Consider the following 25,130-nt stretch of genomic DNA (forward strand, 5'->3'; position numbering starts at 1 on the left):
AAGGCATGTGGAAGTGCTTAATCAGCTAAAGCACTCTACAGATGTAAGGGATTGCAATTACGTGTGAAATACATGAAATAGATGATTAGCATGACGGACCACATGGTGGGACTAAAACAATCTTACTCCGTGCTCTCTCTCAAGTGAGTAGAATTTTAGTTTATGAGAGAAATGCCAGGTTTTGTTTAAAACCTTGCTGATATTAAAGGTTTGTCACCCAGGACCTCTCATCACTGCCTCTGACATCTAGGAAATGCAAATTGAGCATTATTTTAAAATAAAACAAGATGACAAATTAAAGTCTGGGCAGGTTCCTTTGCAATTACAACAGAACACTGCAACTGGTTCTTGTTAAAATGGTTTCATTAAATACAGCTCTTCAATTCCCTCTTGCATTGCATAGTATTTAACGTTGCTATACAGTGGGACCACACATTTGTTACAAAAATAAAGTGCCAAAAATCACAAGCCTTTGGGCTTTGTTTTCTTTAATGTTATCATCAAGTTCTTTCTATTTGTCATTTCGTCTTATCTATTCCTCATCATCAGAATGATGAGTAATCAAAGACTCATAGAGGGTAAGTAACTTACCCAAGAACACACAGCTCTAAGACAGTGACTACTGGCCTCAAGTGACTATTTAAATTCAAATTTGAATTACTTAAAATTATATGAAATTAGTAATAATTAGTAGACTACCCAGACTTGTTCTTTGAGAAAGAGGTGTTTGTTTGACTCTATAGTCTATCTGTTGAGCCAGAATACATGCTAACTGAATAGTGTAAATGATTTTAAAAATTTTTCATCTTCCATAGTTCTGAGCAAAATATTTGTTAAGCCCTGTAAAGGAGCAGAGGGCAGCAGGTGCATGAGCAACTGATGTGAAGAGTAATTCACAAAAAAATATGTAAATGATCAATAAATAGATGAAAAACACTTCATCAGCTTCATGGGAAAACAGACTTTGTTTTGTGAACCCAGAGAGTTTGGCACAGAGGAGATGCTCAATTGTTGTGGATGAGAGGGATAAACATTCTTAGTATTAAAATAAGTACAAGATAAAACCATAATTAGATGTCTTTATTCATGTAACACAATTCAATTTTGTTTTTCATGATAAAATCCAATGCAGGAGAAGACTTCAGGAACGATTTGGGGGGGAATTGTTTAGAGGGTGGTTGAGAAAAAGATAAGAGAATTGAGAGAGGAGAGAGGATACATGGGAGAGAGGAAGAGATAAAAGGAAGAGAGAAGAGAAAGAAGAAAGAGAGACTGAGACTTTTAATTCATCCATTTCAATTGCCTTACTTTACAAATGAAGGTATCACTCATTTATGCAACATGAGACCAATCCTTGCCCTCAAGGAGCTTACAGGTAAGCAGCGGAAACAGGCTCTGAACAGTTATCACAAGGAGAAGTATAGGGTGCTAGCGGGGAGCATAACAGGGGACCCAGCCTCAGAATGAGCAGCCTAGAAGAAGCAATGCTTCAGCTGAGAAATACAGGAAAAGTGGAATTTAAATAGAGGAAGGCACTCAAAGATTTGAACTTATAAAAATTCAGTGGTGGTACAACTAAAACCCCTAGATGTTATTTATAAAACAAACATAAAAAGACTATGAAATGTGGTGAAGAAGTGAGGAAACTTGGGACCCAAAGAACAACACTGCTCTAAGTTCCCTGAGTTTTTCTTTTTGCCTCACATATCCCAGGCCAGGTACTAGAGAAGCTGGCACCTGGAAACAGCAACAGGCACAGATAATTTTTTTTTTAAGGATGCCCTCTCCAGGCAAAAGACCAGGAAAGGAGCAGTCTTACAAGGCAAAAATGTTTAGAAGATAACATCCGTACTCCAGCTAGATAACCATTAAAAAAAAAACTGACTCACCATAACCTATACTGGCAAGGGTTGAGTGGGGAGCCTAGACTTTCACCCTCACCAGAATGTAATGGGGGAAAGGGTGGGGGGGCTAATCCTCCTGCTAGGGTGTTGTCAGAGAAGACTTAGTAGGGAGTTGGAAGTATCCCCCCAGGAGGTAATGAACCCCACTGGAGACTCTGTGAGGAGCCTGGACTTCCACCCTATCTGGCAGAAGGAGTACCTTTTTCCCACCCTGCTAAGGTAGTTCCAGGGAAAGCCTAGTGAAGAGTTAAAACTTTCCCCAACCCCATACTGTGGAGTGGAGGCCAGATGGGGAGCGATAATAAGACACTCTTACCCTTGCCAGGGTGATATCAGTGGAGTCTAATGGGAAGCCAGAACTCCCACTCCTATCAAGTGGTAAAAAGAGAACCCACTCCTTCAGACGTCAACAGAGACTGAGTGGGAACCTTTATCTCCACATGGCAATAACAAGGCATTGCCTCCCTTCCCAGCTGGGTAATGTCAGAATAAGCCAGCTAAAACAGACTACTTAAATAAGATTCATAACATAATACCCAAAATATCCAAGTTTCAACAAAAATATGACTCATATCAAGAACCAGAAAGATTTTGACCTGAAAGAAAACAGGCAAGCAATGAAGGCCATCATTAAGATGACAGACAAATTAGAATTATGTGGCAAACATTTTTAAGCAGCCATGACAAAAATGCTTTGATAAGCAATTACAAACACACTTGAAACAAATGGAAGTAGAAAATCTGAGCAAAAAAGGTAAAAGATATAAAGAGCCAAAAGGAATATTTAGAACTGAAAATAAAATAGCCAAATTTTTAAAAATGCAAGAGATGGGCTCAACATCAGAATGGGGAGAGGAAAGAATTGGAAAACAGGAAGATATAACAATAGAAATCACTCAACCTGAACAGAGAGAAAATAAACTGAAGGAAAAAAAAAAATAAACAGAACTTCAAGATCTGTGGAACTAACAGAAAATCTAACTCATGTCAACATATTCCAGGACAGGAGAAAAAGGGTGAGGCTCTTAGAGTGAATACTCAAAGAAACAATAGCTTAAAACTTCCCTAATTTGGCAAAACACATACATTTACAGATTCAAGAAGTTGAGTGACTCTAAACAGGCCAAACCCAAAGAAATGCATATCAAAATACATCATAGTCAAACTTCAACAAAAGTAAAGACAAAGAAAAAAATATTTAAAAAACTGTGAGATGGCAATATCACCTTTCCTATAAGGAAAAAACAGTGAATTTCTCACCAAAAACCATGGAGGCTATAAGAAATGGAACATGTTTAAGTGCTGAAAGAATTGTCAGACCAGAATCCTAAATAGCCAGTAAAAATATCCTTCAGGAGCTAATGGGAAATCAAGACACTTTCAGATGATGAAAACCCAAAAAAAAATTAGTCACGAGAGGACTACTCTTAAAGAATGGCTGAAGTAGATTCTCTAAACAGAAAAACAATAATTTAAATAAGAAATTTTTCTGGGGGCAGGAGCAGTGGCTCACACCTGTAATCCCAGCACTATGGGAGGCCAAGTCGGGTCTATCACGATGTCAGGATTTCAAGAACAGCCTGGCCAACATGGTGAAACCCTGTCTCTACTAAAAACACAAAAAAATTAGCAGGGCATGGTAGCAGGCGCCTGTAATCCCAGCTACTCAGGAGGCTTAGGCAAGAGAATCACATGAATCTCAGAGGCCAAAGTTGTAGTGAGCAGAGATCCTGCCACTGCACTGCAGTTTGGGCAACAGTATGAGACTCTGTCTGAAAAAAAGAAACAAAAAAAAAAAAAGAAATTTTGAAACATCAACAAGAAAGAATAAGGTAAGCAAAATATGAATACATATAAAATTTCCTTCTTGAGTCTTCTAAATTATGTTTAATACTTGTAGAAAAAATTACAACATCCTCTGACATGGTCCTAGATAAATGTACAAGAAATACTTAAATAATTGATTATAAACAGGAGAAGGTAGTAATGTAAAGGGAGGTAAGGTTTCTACATTTCACTGGAAGTGATAAAATAGTCATATCAATAGGCATTTTTACGTTATGTATATATAATGTAATATTTAGAGCCACCACCTAAAATTTTAAAAACCTGTACAAAACAATTTACTCAAAAACACTATATAAATTAATCAAATTTCAAAATGTATCCAAATACCTATAGAAAATTTTAAAAATGAAAATAAAGAAACAAAAAAGACATATAGAAATAGAAAAATACATAAAAGACATAAGCTCTATGTCAATAATTACATTAAATGTAAATGGCCAAAATATACCAATTAAAAGCCAGAAATTGGAAGAGTGGGTTAAAAACCATGACCATGCTATTAATAAGAAACTCAAAAAAAAAGAAAAAAACTCCAATCAAATATAATCATATAGGCATGCTACAAACATTTAAATATATATATCATGCAAACACTAATAAAAAGGGAAGCAGGAGTGGCTATGTTAATACAGTTAAAGTAGATTTAGTGCAAAGAAAAGTACTATGGATAGAGAGGGGAATTATATAAGAATAACAGGATTTATCAAAAATATATATATAGCAATCCTCAATGTGTATGCACCAAACAACAGAGTTATAAGACATGTGTAGGAAAAGTTTATAGAACTGAAAGGAGAAATACAGAAATCCTTATAGGTTGTAACTATAACATTCTCTCAACAATTAGTAGAACAACTAGATAGAACATCAACTAGGATACAGAAGCATGCAATAATACTATCTTAAAAATTGAATTAGCATTTATAAAACATTTTACCCAACAACATCAGAATAAATATTCAAGTGCCCATGAAATGTGTGTGTGTGTGTGTGTGTGTGTGTGTTTATATTTTTCTGGCCACATCCTAAGCCAGAAAACAAAGCTCAACAATTTTGAAGACTTGAAATAATACAGAGTGATTTCTAACTCAGTAGAATCAAACCAGAAATCAGTAACAGAAAGACAGTTCGGAAATCTCCAAACACTTGGAAATTAAACAACACACCTCTCAATAATCTAGGAGCCAAAGAAGTCTCAAGGGATACCAAAAAAAATGAACTATATTAAAAAGAAAATATACCAGATAATAATGTGTGGGACAGAATTAAAAGCAATTAGAAGGAGAATTTATAGCACTATATGCATATATTATAAAAGAAAAAAGTCTCAAAACAATAATCTAAGTTCCCATGTCAAGATCTAGAAAAAGAAGAGAAAAATAAGCCCAAAGCAAGCCGAAGACAAAACAATAAAGATAAGAGCAGAAACCAATGAGATCTAGCAGAAAAGCCATACAGAAAATAAAACTAAGAACTGCTTCTTTGAAAAGATCAACAAAATTAAACTTCTAGCAAGGCTGACAAAGAACGAAGACAGAAGATACAAATTACCAATATCAGGAACAAAACGGCATATCACGAAAATCTAGGCAGATACTAAAAGGATAATAAGGAAGTACTATATGAACAAAACTTGACAACTTAGATGAAATTGACCAGTTTCTCAAAAAGTACAAATTACCACAACCTATCCAATATGAAATAGAACATTTGAATAGCCCTTTCAAGTAATAAGAAAATTAGGGGGCGGTGTCAAAATGGCCAACTAGAGACAGCGGTGATCAGAAGCTGCCATGGAAAAGAAACATAATAGCCATGTGTGGAGGTTCACATCTGTAATACCAAATCTTTGGGAGGGTGAGGTGGGCAGACCACCTGAAGTCAGGAGTTCAAGACCAGCCTGACCGACATGGTGAAACCTCGTCTCTACTAAGAATATAAAAAATTAGCCAGGCATGGGGGCACACGCCGGTAATTCCAGCTACATGGGAGGCTGAGGCAGGAGAATTGCCTGAGCTCAGAAGGCAGAGGCTGCAGTGAGCAGAAATCACTGGAGTGCCCACTGAACTCCAGCATGGGCAACAAGAATGAAAATCTGCCAGGAACGAAGGAAGGAAGGAAGGAAGGGAGGAAGGGAAGAAGGGAGGAAGGGAGGAAGGAAGGGAGGGAGGGAGGGAAGGAATGAACCATAATAAGCATATGAATCCTTCACTGGCAACCAAGGTATACAGGTTCTCTCATCAGAACTGACTAGGAGGCTAGCACAATCCATGGAGAGCAAGGAAGAGCAATGTGGTGCAGTGGCCCACTTGAAAGCCACACACAGTGGAGGCATCCCAACCTCCAACCAAGGGAGGCAGTGAGTGAGTATGCTACCCAGCTGGGGAAACTGTGCTTTTTCCTCGGAACTGTGCAACCCATGATGGGAAGATCCCACCCGTGAACCCATGCTACAAAGGCCAAGTATCCCAACTCCAGAGCCATTCACATTCTTAACCTCTCAGCTGGCACCTGCTCAAGCCTACTTAACTCCCAGGGGAAGGAGCAACCAGCACCACAGCTGCAGCTACCTGCTGTCTAAGCCACTTGAGTTCCTTGGGGGAAGAGCAGTGGCCATCTCTGGGACTCACAACTGCCTAACATGCTAAGCTCCCTGGTTTGGGGAAGGGCAGCATCCATCTCTACAGCTCCAGGTCCCGCTGGATGCTTGGCCCCAAGATGTGTGCCCCATGGCCCAACATACCAGCTGTGGCAGACTGTGGCCAGAGTGCTTCTTCAGGCCTGACCCTGACTCATCCTTCCCCATTGGGCAGGGCTTCCCTGCAGAAACTCCAATAACTCCAGACAAAGGCTCAGGGACAGAACCCAGATATACCTGGGCCTGAGCCCCTAAAGGGGCGGGTAATTTACAGATTCAATGCTGTTCTCATTAAACTGACATTGACATTCTTCACGGAATTAGAAAAAAACTACTTTAAATTTCATATGGAATCAAAGAATACTCCATATAGCCAAGACAATCCTAATCAAAATTAAAAAAAAAAAAAAAAAGCTGGAGGCATCACACTACTTGACTTCAAACTATACTACAAGGCTACAATAACCAAAACAGCATGGCACTGGTACCAAAACAGATACATAGACCAATAGAACAGAACAGAGACCACAGAAATAACATCACACATCTACAACCATCTGACCTTCAACAAACCTGGCAAAAACAAGCTTTGGGTAAAGGATCTCCTATTCAGTAAACGGTGCTGGGAAAACTGACCAGCCACATGCAGAAAATAGAAACTGAACCCCTTCCTTACACCTTATACAAAAACTAACTCAAGATGATTAAAGACTTAAATGTAAAACCCCAAACCATAAAAACTCCCAAAGAAAATCTAGGCAATACCATTCAAGACATAGGCATGGGCAAAGATATCATAATGAAAACACCAAAAGCAATTGCAACAAAAGCCAAAATTGACAAGTGGGATCTAATTAAATAAAGAGCTTCTGCACAGCAAAAGAGGCAACTTGCAAAATGAGAGAACATTTTTGCAACCTACCCATCTGACAGAGGTCTAATACCTAGAATATACAAGGAACTTAAACAAACTTACAAGAAAAAAAAAAAAAAAACAAAACCTCATCAAAAGTGGCCAAAGGATATGAACAGATACTCCTCAAAAGAAGACATTTATGCAGCCAACAAACATATGAAAAAAAGCTCATCATCATTGATCATTAGAAAAATGCAAATCAAAACCACAATGCAACACCATTTCACACCAGTCAAATGGCAATTATTAAAAAGTCAAGAAACAACAGATGCTGGTGAGGCTGTGGAGAAATAGGAATACTTTTACACTGTTGGTGGGAATGTAAATTAGTTCAACCATTGTGGAATCAGTATGGCAATTTTTCAAGGATCTGGAACCAGAAATACCATTGACCCAGCAATCCCATTACTGGGATTATAAATCCCAAAGGAGTACAAATCATTCTACTGTAAAGACACATACACAGGTATGTTTATTGCAGCACTATTTTCAATAGCAAAGTCATGGAACCAACCCAAATGCCTATCAACGATAGACTAGATAAAGAAAATATGGTACATGTAAACTGTGGAATACTACACAGCCATAAAAAGGAATGAGATCTTGTCCTTTGCAGGGACATGGTTGTAGCTGGAAGCCATCGTTCTCAGCAAACTAACAAAGGAACAGAAAACCAAACACCACATGTTCTCACTCATAAGTGGGAGGTGAACAATGAGAACACAGGGACACAGGGAGGGCAACATCATACACCAGGGCCTGTTTTGGGGTGGGGGGAAACGGGAGGGAACTTAGAGGATGGGTTGATGGGTACAGCAAACCACCATGGCACATATATACCTATGTAACAAACCTTCACATTCTGTACAAGTATCCCAGAACTTAAAGTAAAATTTTTAAAAAGAAAAAGAAAATTAAATTTGTAATTTAAAATCTCCCCCAAACAGAAATCTCCAATCCAAAATGGTGTCACTGGAGAATTCTACTAAACATTTAAGAATTTAAACCAACTCTGCAATCTCTTCCAGAGATTGCTGAGTATTTAACTGTATGCCAGGAACTGCTCCAATTGTTTTCACATGTCTCAACTCATTTAATCCTTTCAACAACCCCATAAAGGAGGCACTATTATTACTTCCTCACATATGAGGAAAATGAACCCAAAGAGCTTAAATAACACAGCTAGTATACAGCAATGCCAGAATTCCAGTTTAGCCCCTGGCTCCTAAGCCCTTACTCTCACCCACCACATTATACAATCTCTAAACTTTACAGAGTTTGGTTTGTGGCCATTGCTCAAAAAATATTTGAATCAAATCAGATGCTAAGACTTCGTTTAAATCTTAATCTATTACCTAATTTTTCAATTTCACTTTTACAACAGGACATTCAGATCTGACCAGGATATACTATTTCAACAAAGAAGTTGGATACTATTGTATTTGCCATTCTTCAGAGAAATACGTGCATTTTATAAATTTTTTTTAAAATCTTATTCCTGCTGGCAACTGCCATACAAGTCCCATCCAGATAACAGTTAAAATATATCTGAGAGAATAAACCAGAAAAGAGGTTATTGGAAATGATAAGAGCCTCACTAAAGCAGAACCAGCTGTACCAATAATCAAAAAATCACAACACATCTTCATTAATTTTTTTCATTGTGGTTGTTACTGTATCCCTTCAAGACTAATTATACCAATTCCCTTGATTTTAACAAGCACCCTGGATTAAACACTATAGACTGACCAGTTAGAGATGTTGCAGTATATAGGTATATCTCAACTGGCTCCATTTAGAGAAAACTAGTATATTGCAAACATTATGTTGACAAATTACATTTTTTCTGACCAGGAAAACAAAAGAGGAAACAGCATTGCCCAAACATACACATTACAGGGAAAATTGTCTATAATTTAATGTTCAATAAATGCTCATTATATTTTTCTATAGGACTTCTTTCTCAACTAAGAGCTTTAATAACTAAGAATTTTATATTAACTCAGTATTCAAAATAACCCATGATGCCACTGATGGCAAGGCTAACCCAAGTTTCCTGGATATGCTGCAAGAACATAGCCTGATTCTGCAGAATATGGAAATTCCAGGAGTTCCAGTGATTGGGGGTGGCCTCAATCAGGGCTTCTCCAACTTTTCCAAGAGACCCCAGACCCCTAGCAGCAAAACAGGATCCTGGAGCATTTGGCAATGCACTGATTGCAAGTAATTGCATTAGATTGAACCTTATGCAATCGCCATTCTTTGGTATTTCCATTATGTTCAACCAACTATAACACTTGCTGTGTGTTAGGCAGCATTCCAAGAATTTCCAGTGCCCCAAACACAATTTAAGTCTCATGTTTTAAAAATTAAGAATCTATTCCAATTTTACTTTCTACAAAGTTCTTTGTTTAATATAAAAATATCACTTTTCCACAAACTTTGAGAAAAATTAATGTTCCAAAAGAAGAGTTTTGGGCCAGGCGTGGTGGCTCATGCTGTAATCCCAGCACTTTGGGAGGCTGAGGCGGGTGGTTCACCTGAGGTCAGGGGTTCAAAACCAACCTGGCCAATATGGTGAAACCCCTTCTCTACTAAAAATACAAAAACTAGCCAGGTGTAATGGTGCACACCTGTAGTCCCAGCTACTCACAAGGCTGAGGCCAGAGAATTGCTTGAACCTGGAAAGCAGAGGTTGCAGTGAACCAAGATTGTGCCAATGCACTCCAGCCTGTGTGATAAGAGTGAAACTCCATCTCAAAAAAGACGAGTTTTTGTCAGTCTATCTTGTAACTCCACACACCCCTTACAGAGATGACTGTAGATCTCCAAGAGAACAAATACCCTGTTTTGAGAATTGTGGACAATACCCCCCCCGCCCCACAAAAAGAGGTTTAGAGGTAGATCAGCAGAAAACTAAATGTCTGACTGACTCCTGGCTCTTCCCCAATTCTTCTCTACAAAATCCTTTCCTTTAATAAGGCTCAAAAAACATTGTTAGCATTTATTTTTCCAAGAAGAAATGGTTCTCATAACACTTGACAGAACAATTAACACCTAAAGAAACAAGTACAATGCTCACTTCTGAGTTCACACATACAGAAAGACTACTTTCCACACTGGAATAGCTCCAGTTGTAATCTAATGCATACTGCTTAATGCAATCTGAAACCATAATTTAAAATTGTGATCATCAATGGCCACCAATGTGACTCCAAGTTTTTAAAGGGCTTTATGTCCAATCACCAAGAAACTAGCAGAAAAGCATTGTTAAACTTTTTTCTGCTGTACCTAAAGATATGTTGGGTGTGGGGTTAGGGGGCAGGATCAAATTGAACACTATATCCTCCAATTCTGTAAAATGTCATTTGTGAAAGAAAACATCAGACAATAGAGGTTTTCCTCAGCCACCCTTATCTATCAGTGGCAGCTATGACCTTGGTAGGGTTCTCCATTTCTTTCTCCTTCTCCTCACCCCACAACCTGTCTTCATTTACAATAATTACAGTTTGGGGTGATTCATTCATTCAACTCTTCCTGCCTGCTTTTTGTAAGCCTCCTGTCCTGGGGCCCAGGAAGTTGGTTTTTTGAGGTTTTTTGGAGGTTGTTTTCACTAATTGACAAGAATGACCTTGGTTTCTACAAGACTAATGACTACATCCTTTTTTTTTTTTTGAGACGGAGTTTCGCTCTTGTTACCCAGGCTGGAATGCAATGGTGCGATCTCGGCTCACTGCAACCTCCGCCCCCGGGGTTCAGGCAATTCTCCTGCCTCAGCCTCCAGAGTAGCTGGGATTACAGGCACGCGCCACCATGCCCAGATAATTTTTTGTAATTTTAGTAGAGACGGGGTTTCACCATGTTGACCAGGATGGTCTCGATCTCTTGACCTCGTGATCCACCCACCTCGGCCTCCCAAAGTGCTGAGATTACAGGCTTGAGCCACCATGCCAGCCCCGACCACATTCTTAAACACAAGTGAAAGAAGAGGTTTCAGTCCAGAAAATAATTTTCCTACAAACCATCGAAGAAATTGGCAGCATGGTAATTTTAAAGTTTGAACAATTGATGAGTTTTCAAATGTAGGGAGACACCTCAACTCAAAATGGGAAAACAAAAACATGCAATTGGACAAGTTAGCATTTTCTCCTTTGTCATCGGATCTAAAAGTTTAACCTGGCACCAGTACAAAGAAGTAATGATTCCATCAGCAGCCTAACAGATGGCAGGCACGAAATGGCTCTAACCTTCTCTGAGAATGCTGAAGAATAGCTCTGTGGAGTTTAATTTAACAGGATAGTGGCTGCTATTTTCTTTCTGCTGCCTCTTGCACAGCATGCAGTCCACGGCTACATCTTAAGGTCTGGCAGTGCATTTACTCAGGTTAACCCTTCAAGACCATCAAGGGTCTGGAGTTACTATGGGATCCTTTTTCTGCATGGGATTTTGTTCCAACAAATGCAACTTAAACTTTTGATCATAACAAAATGAGCTGTGCACTGAGGAGTATTTTTAGAATCTCTTTTCTTCTATTAGCATTAAAGAGGCACTGGAGCGCTTTTTTCTAGGACAGTGAATTGTATTTTTTTGAAGGAGTTGAGGTAAAACAAGAAAGAAGAGATCTTTTGCTTCAAACTTCCTTCTAGAGTAAGCTTCCTAAGGGTTACTACTGATAAGAGAACACCATGACATTCTGACTCTGGTAGGAATCACTGCCCATGGCTTCAGGATCACCTTGGGAATCTTGATGCTGGGATCTGCCATCAGGCCAGCAACCCTGACCAATAAACCAGAAAGAATCTCTGAGGGTGGGATCCAGGCATCAATGTTTTTTTAAAGTTCCCCAGATTTTACAAATTGGAAGCTAAAGTATAAAACAAATAACTGCGTTTAAAACTTTGAAGACTGCATTTTAAAATTCTCTAAGTTAAGTTTCTTTGAGTTAACTTCTATTCTGAGTCCCTACCACACTGGCTTTGCCACTCTTAGGATTCTCCCTTTCCACCTTCCTCATTCTTTCCAAGGCTTGTGTGGAGGTTCTGGAGCTTGCAGGTCTAGTCCACACAAGTCAGCATGCTACCCTCCTACCCTGAGACATCAGGAAAACACTGTGCTGATACTGCAGCCTGAATTCAAGGATATCCTCAGACCAGGCTGTAACCATCAGAACAGCTTGAAGGTAAAAGACATTTATACCTGAATGTCCTGTTCCCCACAATTTATGGATTGCAAAGCTCCTACCTGACTCAGATGAGGTGGTCTCATGCAGCCAGCTCCACTCTTCTGTATATAAGGCTGGGCTAGAGAGAGGCTGTTATCGTACCAAAGGTATAACATGCCCTTCACTCACTCAGACATTATTATTCACAACTGTGCATTTGCTGGTGAGCTTTGAGGCCACCAACCTATGCATTTGTGCTGATCTCTCCACTGTGCATCCTATGGTAATTTTTCTTTTGCATCCTTTAAATAAGTAATCATTGTTTGATATACCCAAGAGGTAACTGTGTCTGGTCTTACCATCAATTGGTCCCCACTACTGCCATCTGTCAGTGCAAGGAATCTTATAAAAATTCATGGAAAATGCATATTACAAAAAACTATGCATGAGTTTCCATTTTTTTTACCAAAATAAACTCATACTAAGTTGTTACAGTATGTCTAAACAGGATCTAGTGTGGGGCACTAAGGAAGCTAAAACATTAGTTTGAAAGGAGCCCCTGCCAGAGAAACATAAATTCTATTAAGATTAAAGCAAAAATATCAAGTTTATGGTGAAGCTTGGGATGAATGATGAAATCATTGATGCCTTACAAAAGTTTATGAGGACAATGCTGCAAAGACATCGGCAGTTCACAAATGGGTAGTTCATTTTAGGAAGGGACCAGATGATGCTGAAGATGAACCCTACAGTGGCAGGATATCCACATCAATTTTTAAGAAAAAAATTAATCTTGTTTGTGTCCCAATTGAAGAGAACTAACAATTAGCAGAAGCAATAACCAACACCATAGATATCTCAATTGGTTCAGCTTACACAATTCTGATTGAAAAATTAATGCTGAGCAAACTCTCTAATCAATGAGTGCTAAAACCATTGCACCCAGATCAGGTGCAAACAAGAGTGGAGCTTTTTATGAAATTTTTAAACAAGTGAGATCAAGATCCTGAAGCATTTCCTCAAAGAATTGCACAAGGATATGAGACATGGCCTTATCAGTACAATCCTGAAGACAAAGCACAATCATACCAATGGCTACCATGAGGTAGAAGTGGTCCAGTCAAAGCACAAGCAGACTGGGTTCAAAGCAAAGGTCATGGAAAGCGTGTTTTGGAATGCTCAGGGCATTTTGCTTCTTGACTTTCTGGAGGGCCAAACAACATCTGCAGTATTTTGATGGTATTTTGAGAAAGTTAGCCAAAGCTTTAGCAGAAAGACACCCAGGAAAGCTTCATCAGAAGCCTTCTCCACAGTAATGCTCCTCCTTAGTCCTCTCATCAGACAAAGACAATTTTGTGAGAGTTTTCATGGGAAATCATTAGGTATTCACTTTACAGTCCTGACTTGGATCCTTCTGACTTCTTTTTGTTTTCTAATCTTAAAAGAAACCTTTAAAGGCAATCAATTTTTTTTCAGGTAATAATGTAACAAAGACTGGGCTAACATGGTTAAATTCCCAAGACTCTCAGTTCTTTAGGGATGGACTAAATGGCTGGTATCGTTGCTTTAAAAAAGAGTCTTGAACTTGATAGAACTTATTTTGAGAAATAAAGTTTATATTTTTATCTTTTAATCCCATTTTTCTATGAACTTTTTAAAGCCCCCTCATAAAATGATACAAGCCTTCTAGTGATGCACTGGATGAAATCAAAAGAGAAAACAAATCCTGTCTTTCTCCTGCACACAGCAGATGCTCAATAAATGCTGGCTGAACTTAGGACTCTACCCCTAAAGGAAGGGTCATCACAATACCTGGGCTCTAGCAAAGGAAGGGCACTAATAGGGCATGGACAAGGCATTCTGGTAACAAGACACAGAAACCCACCCAAACACATTCAAGTAAAAAGGGGACAAATGAAAGGATAAATATGAGTCTCATGGAAACAAAGTTGAGAAAACAGAGCTGAGCCTCACAGGCCAAAAAGAAGATCCTCTCTCTCTCCTTTACCCTTTGGGAACACCTAGCTTCATTCTGTTTGTCCATGTTGGGCTTTATTATTTCTCCCTCTGCAGATCCTGGTCCTTTGCTCCATTAGCACACGGCCCACCCAGGTCACTCAATAATGGTGGCCTCTGCTTATTTCAGGGAGAAACTTTAGTGTCTCCCTTGAGGGAAGACAGGGAGAAACTTTAGTGTCTTCCCTTGAGGGAAGGCAGGGAGAACATCATGTGGTCGGGATAACACCTTCATCCAGGACAGCTGAAAAGAACTAGGATTATTACTACAAACAATAACCACAAGTTCGGCTGAGAGATGAGATAACCCCCCAAAATTAGAATGCACACATAAATATTAGTTGTAACATAACTTTATTTCAGAATGACTGCAGGAAGGAATTTCATAGGTAAACAACTAATTTATAACTCTCTATCACAATAACACTGAATCAAAAACACTTCATCCCATACAAATCTTGGCCTGAGAATTTTTGAGTTTTAATCATCTTAAGTTTCACAACATTATAGAACTGTATACACAAAAACACTATCACACCTGGGAAAGATGACATATTGATCAAGAGAAATTATTTCTAGCAATATCTCACTTGCCATGAAATCACAAATATGACAACTGCAGTTGATAAGGAAGTAAGTTAGAAGGGAGCTAAGCCACTAAAATAATGTCACCAAGTCAAAGCAGCAAAGTATATCCATTTTAATTGCTAGAACAGCCTATCAAAACCTCATTCAAATCCTCTCTACACTTATTCAACGTATAGTATGCAATTACACAATTTCCCAACCCAAGGGTAAATTAAAGAAAGGTTCCTAGAGGTAGGCACAGTAATGGGAGAGATAAATGACAGAAAAAAGTGAGGGAAACAAAAAACTCTAAAAACGTGGTAGAACTCAAACAGCAAACACATCTGGAGCCTTCAGTGTAGGGATTTTAACAAAACTAAGACAGATCTGAAATAATTAAAAACGTATATGATGACTCTGAAAAGATTTAATTATCCCCTGTAGACTGTCTTTGCAAAAGCAGAGAAATGTATTCTAAATTAAGAAATAGTTCGATGTAAATGGTTGAAATAAAACAAAACAAAAAAAAAAAAGATGTGCATCTTAAAAGAATACCTTGAGTTTTCTATACCATGCACCCCACAATGTCTGATAAAGGAATATTAGTACATATATATTGCTTATAAAATACACAAAGTAGTTCATACAAAAAGAATATAGCACCTTTTTCATCATATATGATTGAAACTATAAAACCCCCTTCCTGGTAAAAGCACCTCAATCATATAGGGATAGTTCAAGTCAGCTTCTCTCTGCAAAAGAACTTTTACTGTGTCCTGAGTGATCCACTGAAATTCCATGAATCAGAATCCCTGGGAGAAGAGCCTGAGAACCCGTTTGAGAATCACATGGTAAATTATCACTTTGAAGTCAGGAGGAGGCTGGCCAGGTCTGTGATTTAACCCTTTCCCACTCTTGTTTCTAGTGTGCCCAATAAGGTCGTACTCCTGGTTTTGACATTTCTTAAGCTACACAGTACAGAATAAAAAACATGGACTTCTAAATGTTTTATCACAAAACATATAATTTAAAACAATTGAACAAGCCCTAATGAATTTCAAAGAATGGACAGATACAGTGGCTCAGGCCTGTAATCCCAGTACTTGTAGAGGCAGAGGCAGGAGGATCATTTGTGGCCAGAAGTTCAAGACCAGCCTGGTCAACATACTGAGATCCTATCTCAAAAAGAAAGTCAATGGAAAAAAAAAGACCAGAAGATTTCTAAACCATATATGTGAGGCTGGAAGCAATACATGCCTACCTGCAGGGGGAAAAAACTGAATGAGGAAAAGTAATCCCTGAGAATTATTTAGGAATGAGGAGGAAGATACATCTAAAAGTAGACTTGGAGGAGAGGCAGAATGCAGCTTACATCCAGAATACAGAAATGCAAATCTATTAAAAATTGGCCAGGATGTTTAGGCCTATCCTTAACACTCCGGAAGCAGAAGCTAAAAACTACTGGCTGGCAAATATGTTTTTTGTTTTGGCCAGCACAATATTTTAAACAATTCTGAATTGGTTACCAATAAAATATTGGGAGTTGTTGGGTTTTTTAAAAAATTCTGTCTTTACTTAGAAAATTGGAAATAGGAATTACTAACAAAGACCAGCCACACAACCACACTGTACTGGAAGTGGGCAGAAGCTGCCACCTTCAGTCAGGTATGTGCTCCCAACTGGGTCACTCCAGGGCCCCAGCCTGCCTCCCTCTTCAAACCAGCTGCCTGATCCCTGCAAGCACTTTCACTGGCCACTCCTGGACACAAGGCAGAAATTCAACCTGTGCCTCACTCTATTTCTAATAAAAATGCCTGCTACAAAGATGCTTTTCAACCTCAGAGATATTAAGAAAAAAAATTAGATAATGTCAGCAAATACCCAGAAGTCATTGTAGTGTTCTTAGCTGCCCACTGGAATCATCTAAGGAGTTTTTTTTAAATGCTGATACCTGAGATTCTGATTTCTTGGTCTGCGAAGCAACCTAGGCATCAGGATTGCAGAAAGCTCCCCAGGCAATCCTAACAGACAGCCAAGATTGAGAGCTCCTAACTTCAGAGGATATGAGTTGTTGAGTGTGAAGGGTTAAACTTCCTCTAATGTCAACCTCCAAATACAAATTTCTTGCCTCTCATCTCCACAACAATTTGCATCACCTCTTATTTTTGGAAATAGGCTATTATTCTAAAAGCCTACCAAATACCATTTACAAATTGGAAAAAGGGTCAAAGTGTGTTTTGACTTCTACCATTATTTTTCCCTCCAACACAATTGAAGAATGAAATACTATAAAGCTGAAAAGAAATTATTCTAAGGAACAAAATTCAGACAGCACAAAGAGCTCAGATAGAATAAGAGGCTCACAGTGGCAGGCTCATATGAAAAAATACAATTGCTTTGAAATTCATCAATGGATTAAGTGGAAAATGTCTCAAACATTTAAAAAAAAAAAAATTCCCCAGGACTCTCCAGTAATGGCCTGGTTTTTTTTTTTTTTTTGAAACAGAGTCACACTCTGTCACCCAAGCTGGAATGCAGTGGTATGATCTCACCACTGAAACCTCCGCCTCACAGGTTCAAGCAATTCTCTTGCCTCAGCTTTCTAATTAGCTGGAATTGCACCACCATGCCTGGCTAATTTTTTTGTGTGTTTTTAGTAGAGACAGGGTTTCACCATATGGCCAGGCTGGTCTCGAACTCTTGCCCTTGTGATCTGCCCGCCTCAGCCTCTCAAAGTGCTGGGATTTCAGGTGTGAGCCACCATCCCTGGCCCTGATTTTTATCTTAAGAAGATAATTTCCAAATTATTGCCTCTCTTCAAGATTTTTTAGATAGCATATATTTATATTTTGGCATCTGATCATGAGAAATGCAAACTACTGCCAGCTAAGTTTCAACAGTAGTACCACCTTACATTACAGTTAAAAAGTACATTTGCAGAATGTTTTACATAATAATGGCTTCCATTTTGTGGACTTCTATGCACCAGGCAGAGTGCTAGCCACTTCACATGCATGATCTCATATCAGTCCAACAATCTCACAAAGTTAATTCCATCACTTTGTTTCACAAATTTTTTAGGTTCAGAAAGATTCAAAATTACTTTCATGATCACTGAGCAAGTAGGTGCCAGCGCTTGGATTCAAACCCAGGTCTGTCAACTTACAAACCTGCACAAAATTACCTTGTTTAATCATCATAACCCATTGTCAGAAAGACCTGTGCCTGATTATCCCCATTTGCCCAGTAAAAAACAGAGAGGTTAATGATTTGCTCCACATCACAGAACAAATTAACAGGAGTCAAGGTGAGAACATGCCTTTTCACTCTACATTTCATCTTTTTTTTTTTCAGAGGACCAAATCACAGTTTACATGTTACATTACAAAAGCTATACTAATGGTAGGGACAAATTACTTATGGATAGAGATAAAAATCTCCTGATTTCTGAGAATCTTAAACATTGCTATTAGCTTAGCTTCAACATTGGTCTGGTACATTCCTGTCTGTTCCAGTCCACTCATGAATCAAGTACTAGTTTCAACACCCTTATTGGTTCCAGAATCCCCTCAAAAATCTTATGAACGGTGCTGATTACATAAGGGCACAAGCACCCTCTCCAGGCCTTTAACCTGTCCTTAGCTGCCCTGACAGCATAACCAGACAATCAGCAGAACACCCTGAGGAAGGGCACACATCATCTCGCACAGTTTTCCTTTATTTGTAAAATTGTAGAGATTGTCATAAAAATCCAGCAAGAATGTCTCAACTCCCTGAGTCCCACTATTCGAAGCAGGCTCCCAGAGGAGGGTTTCATTTTATGTCCTGGCAAGAAGGTCTCCTCTTCTTGAAGCTGCCGGCACTGTATCCTCAAACCTGTATTCCAGAAACTGTGTCTGATGTGTTGTGGCCAAGAAGTGATTCCCCACCCAAAAAAAAAAAAAAAAGTAGACACCGATACAGCTCTCCTGCAAGAGAAAGCAAACAGGCTTTATCACCTCATAAACATGTCTCACCAATCAATAATTATTTGCCCTCTTTTCTGAAGCAACTCTTCAGAGTCCACTTGAATTCTATCACTATGGATAATTCTTGAGATTGCATTTCTCCCTCCTAATGATCTTTGAACGAGGCAAGCACCTCATTTTATTAAGTCCAACTCCCAAAGGAGCTGGTTCAGAGAGGAGTTAAGATATAGCTAAAATTGAGGTCTTAATCTTTCCAATATGATAGAACTCTGCTAAATTATCAAATCTCACCAAGCCTGATCTCCCAACTGCCAGTGGCAAGAACAAACAGATGTTAGGGTTATTTGTTTTATTCAAAAATGACAGAAAATCAAAAATCTATCAAATGGATGTGTCAACAGCAATGCCACAAGCATATTGGTTAGTGAGATTTATGTGTCTCCATTTTGGCTCATGACAAAAATCACCTTCTAAGCTTTCTAATTTTCAAATGCCCGCTTGGACATACAGTTCAAAAAGTTCTATGAGGTATCTTTAATGTTAGGTACAACAGATAGCAGATCCAAGATGGCTGAATAGACACAACTCCAGCACACAACACCCAGTGAAAGTGACGCAGAAATCCAGAGATCTCCTAGCTCCAATGGAGGTACCAGGTGCATTTCAACGGGTCTGGTCCAATGGTGAGCAAAGCCCATGCAGGGCAGACAGAGGTGTGGAGGGGTGCTGCTTCACCCAGAAACTGCATCTGACCAGCAAGTCGAAGGCCCTGCCACTGGCACTCTGGTCCAGATACAATGCTTCCCCCAAAGCCTCAGCAATACACAGAACAAGGGATCTTTGCCAGTCAAGTGCCGGGAATTACAAGCACGGAGTTGAATCACAATCCAGAACGGTGTCCAGGATTGGCTCACAGACCTAAACAGATGCATAAGCCCAAAAGGCAGCCGGGAGAACCTTCGGACTGAGGTATTGCCTCCCTCCCTCCACCCGGAGAGAAAAGGAGCAGTAATCGGGAGCAGCTGGACAGACGGGCCTCTACCCCTTAACTGGAGAGAGAGAAAGCTGAAAGTGGGAGATGGCCTAGTGCTGCTGGGCAGGTCCCTACCCTCCCCCTCAAACCCCAGAGGGCTGACGCTCTGATTCTAGTGGGTTGCACAGCCAGTGCCACAGTCTAAGAGCTGAACCCTGAATGATTCAGCCCAGTGGAGGAAGGGCAGAACCCATCATTAGAGGGGTGGGAACTGGGCTACATGTTTTAACAAAAAACATAGGAAGCCTATGTAGCAATGGGACAGCTTTCTTGACAACCCAGCAGTGCCTACAGGTCAGCGGAAAAGGTGGGCCTAATCTCCCAGTATAAACGAAATAAGGCACAGGAAGCTTCCCTAATAACCTGAAGGAGTCCCTAGAAACCCAGTAGCGCCTCAACAGGCAGACAAGCAACCTCATCAAGCAGCTCCCTGACAACACAGCCAGGTAAACCCAAAAAGATGGGGAAAAAAACAGCACAAAAAAGATGAAACCATCAAAGACCAGAATGCCTCTTCTCCTTCAAAGGATCACAACTCCTCAACAACACAGGATCACATCATGACTGAGAAGAAGTGTGATGAATTGACAGAAACAGGCTTCAGAAGGTGGATAATAACAAACTTTTCTGAGCTAAAGGAACATGTTCTAACTCAATGTAAACCAAAAACCTTGAAACCAAAACCTTGAAAAAAGATTTGACGAAATGCTAATTAGAATAACCAGCTTAGAGAAGAATATAAATGACTTGATGGAGTTGAAAAACACAGCATGAGAACTATGTGAAGCAAACACAAGTTTTAATAGCTGAATCAATCAAGCAGAAGAAAGGATATCAGAGATTGAAGATCAACTCAATGAAATTAAAAGAGAAGGCAAGACAAGAGAAAAAAGAGTGAAAAGAAATGAACAAAGCCTCCAAGAAATATGGGATTATGTGAAAAGACCGAATCTACGCTTGATCAGTGTACCTGAATATGATGGGGAGAATGAATCCAAGCTGGAAAACACACTCCAGGATATTATCCAGGAGAACTTCCCAAGGCTAGCAAGGCAGTCCAAATTTCAAATTCAAGAAATAAGGAGAACTCCACAAAGATATTCATCAAGCGGAACAACCCCAAGGCACATAATTGTCAGATTCACCAGGGTTGAAATGAAGCAAAAAATGCTAAGGGCAGCCAGAGAGAAGGGTCAGGTCACCCACAGAGGGAAGCCAATCAGACTCACAGTGGATCTCTCGTCAGAAACCCTATAAGCCAGAAGAAGACAGTAGGGGCCAATATTCAATATCCTTAAAGAAAAGAACTTTCAACCCAGAATCTCACATCCAGCCAACTAAGCTTCGTAAGTAAAGGAGAATTAAATCCTTTACGGACAAGCAATTACTAAATATTGTCACCACCAGACCTACCCTACAACAGCTCCTGAAAGAAACACTAAGGACAGAAAGGAACAAGTACCAATCACTGCAAAAGCAAACCAGTGGGCAATACCAAAAACACAATGAAGAAAATGAGTCAACTAATGGGAAAGAAAACCAGCCAGTAACAAAATGGCAGGATCAAATTCAAACATAACAATAGTAACATTAAATGTAAATGGCCTAACTGCCCCAATCGAAAGACACAGACTGGCAAACTGGATAAAAAGTCAAAACCCATCAGTGTGCTGTATTCAGGAAACCCATCTCACATACAAAGACTCACATAGACTCAAAATAAAGGGATGGAAGAAGATTTACCAAGCAAATGGAGAACAAAAAAAAGGAGGGATTGCAATCCTAGTCTCTGATAAAATGGACTTCAAACCAACAAAGATCAAAAGAGACAAAAAAGGGCATTGCATAATGGTAAAAGGATCAATACAACAAGAAGAGCTAACTATCCTAAATATATATGAACTCAACACAGGAGCCCCAGATACATAAAACAAGTTCTTAATGACCTAAAACTAGATTTAGACTCCCACACAATTATAATGGGAGACTTCAACACTCCACTGTCAATATTAGACAGATCAAAGAGACAGAAAATTAACAAGGATATCTAGGACTTGAATGCAGAGCTGGACCAAGAGGATCCAATAGACATATACAGAATGCTCCACCCCAAATCAACAGAATATACATTTTTCTCAGCATCACACTGCACTTACTCTAAAATTGACCACATCACTGGAAGCAAATCACTGATCAACAAATGCAAAAGAACAGAAATCATAACAGTCTATCAGAGCATAATCAGACTAGAAGTCAGGATTAAGAAACACACTCAAACCTGCACAACCACTTGGAAACTGAACAACTTGCTTTTGAGTGTCCACTGGATAAATAATGAAAGGAAGGCAGAAATAAAGACATTCTTTGAAACCAACCAGAATGAAGACACAACTTACCAGAATCTCTGGGACACCTTTAAAGTGGTGACAAGAGGGAAATTTATAGCAATAAATGCTCACATGAGAAACAAGGAAAGATCTAAAATTGACACCCTATCATCAAAACTGAAAGAGCTAGAGGAGGAAGATAAAAAAAACTCAAAAGCTAGCAGAAGACAAGAAATAACTAATATCAGAGCTGAACCGAAGGAGATAGAGACACAAAAAACCCTTCAAAAAAATCAATAAATCCAGGAGCAGTTTTCTTGAAAAGATCAACAAAGTAGACAGACCACTAACCAGATTAATTAAAAAGAAAAGGGAGAAGAATCAAATAGATGCAATAAAAAATGATAAAGGGGATATCACCACTGATCCCACAGAAATACAAATTGCCATCAGAGATTACTACAAACAGCTCTATGCACATAAACCAGTAAACCGGGAAGAAATGGATAAATTCATAGACACTTGTAGTCTACCAAGACTAAAGCAGGAGGAAGATGAAAGCCTGAATAGACCAATAACAAGGGCTGAAGTAGAGGCAGCAATCAATAGCCTACCAAACAAAAGAAGTCCAGGTCCAGATGGGTTCACAACCGAATTTTACCAGACCTACAAGAGGAGCTGGTTCCATTCCTTCTGAAACTGTATCAAACAATACAAAAGGAGGGAACTCTCCCTAACTCATTCTATGAGACCAACATCATCCTGACACCAAAACCAGGCAGAAACTCAATTAAAAAAGAAAACTTCAGGCCAATATCCATGATGCACATCAATGCAAAAATCTTCAATAAAATACTAGCAAACAGATTGCAACAGTAAATCAAGAAGCTTATCCATCACGATCAAGTAGGCTTCATCTTGGGGATGCAAGCCAGTTCAACATATGCAAATCCATAAATGTAATCCATCACATAAACGGAACCAAAGACAAAAACCACATGATTATCTCAATAGATGCATAGAGGGCCTTCAAAAAATTCAACAACCCTTCATGCTAAAAACTCTCAATAAACTAGGTATGATGGAACATATCATAAAATGACAAAAGCTATATATGACAAACCTACAGCCAATATCATACTGAATGGGCAAAAGCTGGAAAAATTCCCTTTGAAATCGGGCACTAGAGAAGGATGCCATCTCTCACCACTCCTACTCAATATATTATTGGAAGTTCTAGCCAGAGCAATCAGGCAAGAACAAGAAATAAAGGGTATTCGATCAGGAAAGGAAGAAGTCAAACTGTCTCTATTTGCAGATGACATGATTGTATATCTAGAAGATCCCATCATCTCAGCACAAAATCTTCTCAAACTGATAAGCAACTTCAGCAAAGTCTCAGGATACCTAATCAATGTGCAGAAATCACAAGCATTTCTTTATACCAATAACAGACAAACAGAGAGCCAAATCAAGAGCAAGCTACCATTCACAATTGCTACAAAGAGACTAAAATACCTAGGAATACAACTAACAAAGGATGTAAAGGACCTCTTCAAGGAGAACTACAGACCACTGCTCAATGAAATAAGAGAGGACACAAACAGATGGAAAAACATTCCATGCTTATGGTTAGGAAGAATTAATATTGTGAAAATGGCCATACTGCCCAAAGTAATCTATAGATTTAACACTATCCCCATCAAACTACCAATGACCTTCTTCACAGAACCCGAAAAAACCACTTTAAACTTCATATGGAACCAAAAGAGAGCCTGCATAGCCAAGACAATCCTAAGCAAAAAAAAAAAAAACAAAGTAGAGGCATCACACTGCTGGACTTCAAACTATACTACAAGGCTACAGTAATCAAAACAGCATGGTACTGGTTCCAAAGCAGAGACAGAGACCAATGGAACAGATCAGAGGCCCTAGAAGAAACACCACATATCTACAACCATCTGATATTTGACAAACCCAGTGCAATGGAGAAAGAACTCCATGTTTAATAAATGGTGTTGGGAAAACTGGCTAGCAGTGTGCAGAAAGCAACTGGCCACTACCTGTCATCTTACACTAAAATTAACTCCATGGATTAAAGAGTTAAACATAAAACTTAACACCATCAAAATACTAGAAGAAAACATAGGCAAAACCATCCAAGACATAGGCATAGGCAAGGACTTCATGACTAAAACACCAAAAGCAATGGCAATAAAAGTGAAGATAGACAAATGAGATCTAATTAAAATTCAGAGCTTCTGTGCAGAAAAGAAACCATCATTAGAGCGAATTGGTGACCAACATAATGGGAAAAAACTTTTGCAATCTACCCATTTGACAAAGGTCTAATAACCAGAATCTACAAAGAACTAAAACAGATATACAAGAAAAAAACAAACAACCCCTTTCATAAGTGGATGGAGGATATGAACAGACACTTTTCAAAAGAAGACATCTATGAGGCCAACAAACATATGAAAAAATGCTCATCATCACTGGTCATTAGAGAAATGCAAATCAAAACTACATTGAGATACCATCTCACACCAGTTAGAATGGTGATCATTAAAAAATCTGGAGACAACAGATGCTGGAGAGGATGCAGAGAAATAGGAACACTCTTACACAGTTGGTGGGAGTGTAAGTTAGTGCAACCACTGTGGAAGACAGTGTGGCGATTCCTCAAGGATCTAGAAATAGAAATTCTATTTGACCCAGCAATCCCATTATTGAACATATACCCAAAGAA

The 25,130-nt window shown here is 39.1% G+C and overlaps 1 protein-coding gene across 11 annotated transcripts in view; it reads right to left on the minus strand.

Moving 5' to 3' along the window:
- The window catches only part of PRELID2 (PRELI domain containing 2), a 442,316-nt gene that overhangs the window by 316,873 nt on the left and 100,313 nt on the right, over positions 1 to 25,130 (minus strand). For 6 of the 11 annotated variants that reach the window (XM_054250289.2, XM_003732246.6, XM_054250281.2 and 3 more), the window contains one exon: positions 14,821 to 19,018. The exons of the other annotated variants lie outside the window; for them this stretch is intronic. The gene's annotated coding sequence lies outside the window, so the exon portion shown is untranslated. Of the gene's footprint in view, positions 1 to 14,820; positions 19,019 to 25,130 lie in introns of those variants that run through there. 11 annotated transcript variants of the gene reach the window in all.

Source organism: Callithrix jacchus, chromosome 2 (genome assembly GCF_049354715.1).
Source record: "Callithrix jacchus isolate 240 chromosome 2, calJac240_pri, whole genome shotgun sequence".
Lineage (NCBI taxonomy): Eukaryota > Metazoa > Chordata > Mammalia > Primates > Cebidae > Callithrix > Callithrix jacchus.